Source organism: Lathamus discolor, chromosome 1 (assembly GCF_037157495.1).
Source record: "Lathamus discolor isolate bLatDis1 chromosome 1, bLatDis1.hap1, whole genome shotgun sequence".
NCBI lineage: Eukaryota > Metazoa > Chordata > Aves > Psittaciformes > Psittacidae > Lathamus > Lathamus discolor.
In genome coordinates, this window is record NC_088884.1 from 98242702 (window position 1) to 98248754 (window position 6053).

A 6053-nucleotide genomic window follows, 5' to 3' on the forward strand; every position below is an offset into this window, starting at 1 on the left:
CTGTCAACCTATTGGCCACACTCCCCCCAATGCACTCCAGGGTACTCTTTCTCCTCCTGACACTTATGGCTCATTATCAATTTATCATCCACCAATACTCCTAAGTCCTTCTCAGCTGAACTGCTCTTGTAGGCCAGCCCCAGCCTGTACTGGTACTTGGGGTTCTTCCTCCCCAGTTACAGGACCCCACACTTGCACTTGTTGAACCTATTTAGGTTTCTCTCCACCCAGTTCTCCAGCCTATCAAGGTCCTGCTGAATGGCAGCGCAGCCTTGATGTGTATCAGTCATTTACCCCAGCTTTGTATTACCAGCACGCGTGCTGAGGGTACATGCCAGCCCTTCTTCCAGGTCATTGATAAACAAGTTGATGTACAGGATGTACTGAGCAAAGATGAGAGGGAAATCACACAGCAGACAGTGTCTTGGTAACCCTCAGCTCAGCTTTGGAAAGGGGCAAACAGGTGCCTGCTTTCAAAAATCCCTCCCAATGACTATACCCAGCCCTAGAGGTGTAATTAGTTTCTAGCATTTCATTTTGGTAGGTAGGAGAATGAGCTGTCCGTGCATATGAGCAGCTGTAGAGCCCCAGGCATACAAGACTGAGTCAGCCCGTGACTTGTAGGAGCAGCGCTGGAACATCAGCATCAAGTTTTCTTGAATCAGCCATCTCTGCTGGAGCACGTCAGTTTTGAAATTAGCCAAATTCATAATGCAGCATACATTACTTCCTTGTCAATATGGGATACATTGTCAGAGTCCAATCAAAAACTGAGCACATACTGAGGCTGTCTTGATCTAACGTGATCTGAGAGGTTTAGGTCAGAATTGATCGTTACAAATCCTGGGATTTAACCATTATACCCTTGTTTGCAGTTCACAGAAATATACAGAAGAGCCTTAACTGAATAGGAGGCATTTCATGTTAATTATAGAAAAAAAAAAACCCCACCACATTGCTAGGGAAACTTTCAACATTGCAAAGCCACTTGCTCGGAAGGAACTCTTAAAATTGAAGGTTTTCTATTCAAACCGATTTGGGCCCCCTTGTGCCTGTACACTGTAAAAGTCTGATATTCTTTCTAGCAGGAGTCCTCTCGGCACTGAGCAGCAGGTACAGTCACACACAAACACACTTCACCTTCATCAGTGTGCAAAAGCACATCTCTGCTACATTTCAGTTTCCACCTGAATAGTTTCTGAAGTTATAAATGATGCAGCTATTGAAAAAGGAAGATAATAGCGGCCCTTTTCACCCACTCACCATGTAGACCTGCAGTCAATTCAAAACTGCTGTTGTTGGGATACTGCTGTATGATCGCATGGGGTCAGCAGTTCAACAGATGCTTCTCTGCTGCTTTTGCATATAGAAAGCTGTGGTCCACATTCCTTTTTAAACATTAGTCCTCAAAAGACTGTAGCCTGTCTAATTCTGTATGCTGAGCTTACTGCCTTTGGTTGTTCAGATGAAAGGGGAGAGTTACATGGATTCAAAGCCAGAAGTATGACCCAGAAGAAGTGGCCAAGAAATGACCTAGAAGAAATAACATGACCCTTCTATCAGACCATGCTGGAAATCATTATTAAGGAAGTAGCAGTAACTCCACAGGTGTAAGTAGTGGTTTTTTCCTTCCTAGGATAGACTTGCAGAACATACAGACTACTCTGTGAAAAATATAGTGATAGAACAACAGTAAAAGCTCTTGGTAATTTCTAAACCAAAAATGTCTTTTTTTTTTTTCTTTTTTTTAACATGAAATTTTAATAGACTTTATATTGTGCTTATAGAATCATAGAGCAGCATCCCATTTTTGCTGTGCAGTGTTCCAACATCACTAAATTAAGCTATATTTTACCCTAAGGAAACAAGCTTTATTGAGACCTAGCTACCTATGCGTCCATCCATCTCTGCAATTCCTTTCCCTTCAACATTATTTGCAATTACAGCTCAATTTTATTAAAAGGTACAGACCTCAAAGTCCCTACAAGTTTCAAGAATACAATCCATGTCACTGCAAGGTGCTGATCAAACTACCAATTGATCCTAGTAAGCAAATCGGTACTCACCCTTTGCAGAGGCAGGCATTCCATATCCCGAAGCCATTCCTGCCTGCGGAGCACGGAGGAGCACACCTCATCCAGACTGGTGATCAGGTTAACTTGGCATGCACAAGCATGGCTCACCAGCTTTTGGAGTTATTTTTGCAGGGATATGGAACCTAATTTGAGATCTACGGATCTGATGATTTGCATGTTTCTATTGCCAAGGATAAATACACAATAAATAAAGGTTCCATCTGTGAAGAATTCCAGATCTGACAGCTTTAAGGCAAAATTTTAGACTCCTCATTGACCACAAAAGCAAATTTTCTGTGCTGTAAAGACACATGGCTAGTCTCAGCTTAACTCAAGCTTAAACTTCCTATCTACCCCTTGATTTTCTTCATGCTTTAGGCTACTAAAACAGCTTATATTATGCAGCGAAGTCCTTTAAATTGCATGTCTAATCCTAATCTCTGAATTCATTCTATCTCCTTTATAGTTTCCCTTTAATGGCCTAAAATTTAGAATAAAATAAAATAAAACCTCCACCGAAAAAAAACCAAATATACCCCCTCCCTTCCTTAAAACTAAAACACTGCTTTGCTTGTAAAGTAGGGAAGCACGAGAAGCTTCTGATCCTCAGGACTGCAGAGGCTGTAACGCCGCTAATTATGTGGGAGTTGTGCAATTAAAGCAGGGGAGCAGTGCAGTGCTGAAACAAGCCCATTTCAGGCGGGATTTTATCCCTGAATAAATACAAGGGACCCTTCTGATACAGGAAAACCCTTTAGAAACTCATGGTTTGCAAGAAGAAATTTCTTACAGAGACCATCTAGTTTCTTTTTAACTGTTTTGCTTTAAAGAAAAATTGAAAAAAGAATTACCTCAAAGGTAGATTTATCTTTCATAGCAAAATATTTTAGCATTGGAAGCTACTTTTCACTTAGGAACGTCCAAGCTCTGCCATCAGTAAATGTTCTCATGGGGACAGTTCCCAAGTGAGGATCTCAGAACTGGCATAGAAGACAAGATTCTGCAAAGAGACGTGCGGAAAGCAAACGGACAGGGCATGGATATCAAACCACTAAGGTTTATCTCATAAAGTAACAACTTCAAACACTTCAAAGTCCTTCTCTCCTTGTTCATAACCAGGACTGAATACTTTGTGTCACCTCCTTCTACTGCTGATATTTGTAATAAGTTAAAAGGGTCAAGGCTGCAATGATTTTGATTTTATAGAGCTTCATTAATCAGTTAAATGAAAACAAAGACATTCACACCCAGCCTTATTGTGTTTTCATTTGCAAGAGCCATCAAGCCTTGCACAGGTTTGATTCCTCTCATATTCTAATAGCCTCAGCACCAAATACTTTGCATTGGAAATTAGTCACTTACTACAACAGTGGAATTAAAAGGATCTGTATGATTTGGACTTTCTCCAAACCACAATTAAACTTAAAAAAAAAAAAAAAAAAAAGAAAGAAAGAAAGAAAAAAATCACGCCAATTTTGTCCACTGAAAAAGCATACATTATTCATTTCTTCCTGTATTGTTCAGCTCCAGGGTTTTGAGGATAGGGGATCCTTCCTCTGTTCTGGGTTTTCATAATCAGACTGCTTTTGATTTAGTGCCCTCTTCTGCTTGATAATGTGAGTGCATGTTGCCCAGTGGTTAATTAGTCTCTATTATCCCCCTGGAAAATAACATCTCCCAATAACTACTGAGAAAGAAAATAGCCTTATGCAGGAAGAAATAAGCTGTAGGGTGAAAAATAAAATCACATTATGGGAAGGCAATCCATGAGTCTCCACACACATCAGTAATGTAATTACAGAGAAAGAGGAAATATGATCTTGATACATATTGCTGTCTCTCCTCTTTCACTTACTGTCTATTTTCCGCTTTAATATAATTAGCTTGCATACTGCAGTCAATGCTGAACTAAGACAGAGCACAGACAGCAAAACTTCCTGAGACGATGCATGGCAACTATAGCCATGTACAACATTTTCCTAGGGCACAAGCAGAGCTCACGCGTGTATCTCTTGGAAGATCAGTATCTCATGAAGGTTTAAAATAATGAAAGTTATTTATCACTAAACACAAGATTTTTTAGGTAGTTAAGAGGCACTGGACCTCCATGTGAAGCCGATAAAAATAATTAACAGACCACATGAAGAAGATACTTCTGTTTCACAGAAGATTCCCATTTGTTGTCAGGAGCTTTTGAACATCAGTCACAAACAGCCTTTTAGAGCTTACTAAAGCCATTATTTGAGTTCGGTAAAATGCGCAAATGAAGTGAAGAACATTTGTAGATAGCTAAACCACTAAGCAGATCATGCTTTTTCAACAACCTGTAATTCAAGCAAATGGCAGGGAAATCTCCAGCACAGAAACCTCCAGTTTTACCCCGGCTTCCCATTCTAGCGAAGCTGATCTTCTCCCACAGCATCCCAAAGGAGCAAGGACCAGAATACAGGAGAATCCAGTTACTCACAATGATGTCCAATGCCTGTCGCTCTAGGGTGAACTTATTTACATCATCCTGCGCATCTTCTGACTTGTGCAGCAGATAAGCAGAGCAAGAGCAAAGTGTACAACCAAGAAATACCTTTCTTAAGAGCAGAACTGTCTGTGTGATAATGGGGACAGCACTCTGCAGAAATGAGCTAATCTGTGGACAGCAGATCAAGCAACAATAGCTTTTGCGTCCGTTCACACAAAACATTTTCTGTCCCTCCTTATCTTCCTCTGTCCCATACACATCTTGTGCCCTCTGAGGTCTCCTCTTGCAATGCTGCTGGCTCAGTTTTTCACCCCCTAACCTGGCAGCAGCTGATTATGGACAACAAAGTGCTACTCAGCTGCACCATGCATGTGACAGGACAAGGGGCATGGCTTTAAACTGAAAGAGGGTAGGTTTAGATTAGATATTAGGAAGAAGTTCTTCCCTGTGAGGGTGGTGAGACACTGGCATAGATTGCCCAGAGAAGCTGTGGCTGCATCATCCCTGGCAGTGTTCAAGGCTAGGTTGGATGGGGCTGAGTGAACGAGCTGTGTCACTCGGTTTAAACCATGACAATGTGCACTTGCTCATCTGCTGGCAAACAACAAAATAAGCCATTGATCAACTCGGTCATCACTCAGCTGGTAGGAACTTTGTCCCCTTCACATCTCTCTCTTAAAGCAGAAGTTGAGGTTGGCTAATTGGGTCAAAATTTTTGAGGGAGAGGAAAGGAGAAAGACCAACAGGTGGGAAAACAGCACCACCTCAGTTCTTGGCTTGGTTTGGGTTCATTGGAATTGTGTGGGGTTCTGTGTTTTTTTTATTCCTCAGAAACACAGATAAAAATAATAGCATTTTATCACATCATCAAAGCTTTCTGCACAGGGACAAGAAATCTTGGTTAAAGTATTTCTCAGATTCCCCAAATTTTGGGTACCAACTTGCAGTTTGAAGTGATCTTTTTAAGCAATTGTCTTTTTATAAAGGAAATTAAAAATTAAATTCTATATTGACATCAACAGGGCAAAGAGTTAAACTGAAACTGCTAGATGGACTTCATCTGTCTGCAGCATTTCAGCAAAGTGAACTGGTGCTAGCAGCCGCAGGCTGATATCCTTCACATGAACTAGCACTAGAGGGAGGTGAAATGCTTTGCAAATGGGTCTCATAGATACTTGCTGACCACAAAGGAGCAATTTCCAGTTTGTACAAATTCAGGAATCTCAAGTTTTACTCTGAGCTTTGAAGTGTATTGTCAAAAACAAACATTTTGTCCCATCTCCTGTAGTCTTGCATTAGGTCTGCTCTCTGCTTGGTTGTGTTCTCCTTAGTGAGCCAAATCACCGTTTTCTACAGTTCATCACAGCCTTTGTGTAGCAAGTAAAAAATTCACTTTTCTGGAGGTGGGTCACAGAAAAATATTACTCTGTGTGGTAATTAGAGTCCATACCAGCATAACTGCTGAAAGTGATCAAGGACCACCTAATCCAGTAAGACAGAGA